Genomic DNA, 2,439 nt, shown 5'->3' on the forward strand with positions numbered 1-2,439 from the left:
CAAAGGGCTTCGCTTGCCCTCAGGGAAATGACCAGTATCGCTCGCCTTCAACCTGCCGCAGACGGCTCTCCTCGTGAGGTGAACCTACTTCGTGCCCTTTGGATACGTCGTTTACCCTAACCTGTACACGCTGCCATACCCGATGTCGATAGTTTACCCATAAAGGACTTGATGACCAAAGCCGACGCCCTTATGGACAGCCACTTCAAGACCTCCATTAACGCCTCCACCCCTGACGACGGGGATGCCTATTCAACGTCAACCGAAGCTGACATGAATGCCGTAGGACATACACGCCTACCCCGTGACGTGCCGAAGCGGCGACAAAGCCGCCCACCACCCACCTATCACTCGCGCCCCAACGAACAACTTCTACAGCCACTTACTACCTCCCATCTGCCGCAGTTTTGCTACTACCACTTCAGATTCGGGGCAACCACGAAGAAATGTGCCAAGGATTGTCAGTGGCCAAAAAACGTGTAAGTAGGCCATCGTTTGTGGCGGTGGCCTCCCATGTTTCTAATCTTTTCTTTTTACAGGATGCAGGAACGGGCGTGCGATTTTTGGTAGACACGGGTGCTTGTCGTTCTCTTTTGCCAAGGAAACTCTTCAAGGCACGACGTAGTCTGTCTACATCTGCTGACGTCCGCTTAGTAGCTGCTAACGGATCTGCGATACCCACCTACGGTTACGAGAACCTCACATTATCGTTCGGAAACGGTAAATTCAATTGAAAGTTTCTCGTTGCTGACGTCACAATGCCAATCCTCGGTGCGGATTTCCTCTCTCATTTCCACCTTCTGGTCGATGTCGCCCACCGACGATTGGTCAACGCAGACTTGTACTTGTCGACACCTCTTCAACCCGCCCCCTCTAACCTCGCTCTCCACATCAGCGCACCCACGGATGCCTACGCCCACCTCCTCACGTCGTACCCGGAAGTTTTCCGTCCAGAACTTCGCCAAACGCCCACGGTTCCTGCCAAGCACGGTATTTACAGTATCACCATATCAAGACGACGGGACCCCCAGTCTTCGCAAAATTCAGACATCTGGCACCGGAACGATTGGCAGCCGCCAAACAGACGTTCGCCGAAATGGAGAAAATGGGCCTTTACCAAAAGGCCTCCAGCCCATGGTCGTCACCCTTACACATCGTTCTGAAGAAAGACGGCTCCCTCCGTCCGTGCGGGGATTACAGGCGCCTGAACATGCAAACAGAACCGGATCACTACCCCCTCCCAAACATTGCCGATGTGACCTCCTACCTGCACAAAGCGAAGGTTTTCTCTACGCTCGACCTCCTGAAGGGGTATTATCAGGTGCCTATGAACCCAGAAGACATCACCAAGACCGCCATCACCACTCCGTTTGGTACATACACCTTCAATTACTCCTGTTTTGGCCTTCGTAATGCTGGGGCAACGTTTCAACGTCTCATGGATGGCATCCTACGGGACCTCCCTTTCTGCGTATGTTATGTGGACGACATACTTGTGTTCTCCTCCTCAAAAGAGGAACACCTCCGTCACCTGCGCATTGTGCTCGACCGCCTGCAACAAAACGGCCTTGTAGTCCGGTACGACAAGTGTACCTTTGGCGTCAACGAAGTGTCGTTCTTAGGGCACCGTATCACTCCTGAAGGAGTCCATCCCCTCCCTGAGAAGGTAGCAGCCGTTCAGAATTTCCCCGCGCCCTCGACCGTCAAAGCTCTGCAGGAATTCTTGGGCATGATCAACTATTATCACCGTTTTCTGCCAGCCATTGCCGCCACTCTTGCTCCCCTCTACGCCTCCCTCAAGGGCAAGACGAAGGACCTGAAGTGGGGTCCCCTTCAAGAAGCAGCCTTCTGCAATGCAAAGAAGGCCCCATCAACTCTCACATTTCCTATCCCACACGCCCCTCTCCTTCTCTCCACCGATGCAAGCGACGTCGCTATTGGTGCAGTACTCGAGCAGGTGGTCAAAGGCTCGCCTTCAGCAGAAAACTATCCAAATCAGAATCGGGTTATTCTACCTTCGATCGAGAATTGCTGGCGGTGCACTTGGCTGTCCGTCACTTTCCCCATTTCTTAGAAGGTACGCCCTTTGTCATTCGCACAGACCACATGCCTCTGGTGCACGCCTTCACTCGACAGTCTGACGCCTGGTCCGCCCGTCAACGCTGACATCTCTCCGCCGTGGCTGAATACAATTGCACCCTCCAATACGTCCCTGGGAAAATGAATCCCGTTGCCGATGCCCTGTCAAGAAACACGTTGGCTGCCGTTCAACTGGGATTGGATTATAACGCCCTGGCTGAAGCCCAACGACAGGATCCAGAGTATCAAGCTTGTAGGACATCCTGCACGTCCCTCCGTTGGGAAGATTTTCCCCTCGAAGACTCCAACACCACCCTCCTCTGTGACGTCAGTACTGGTAGACCGCGACCTTGGATTCCT

This window comes from Palaemon carinicauda, chromosome 11, assembly GCF_036898095.1.
Source record: "Palaemon carinicauda isolate YSFRI2023 chromosome 11, ASM3689809v2, whole genome shotgun sequence".
Classification (NCBI taxonomy): domain Eukaryota; kingdom Metazoa; phylum Arthropoda; class Malacostraca; order Decapoda; family Palaemonidae; genus Palaemon; species Palaemon carinicauda.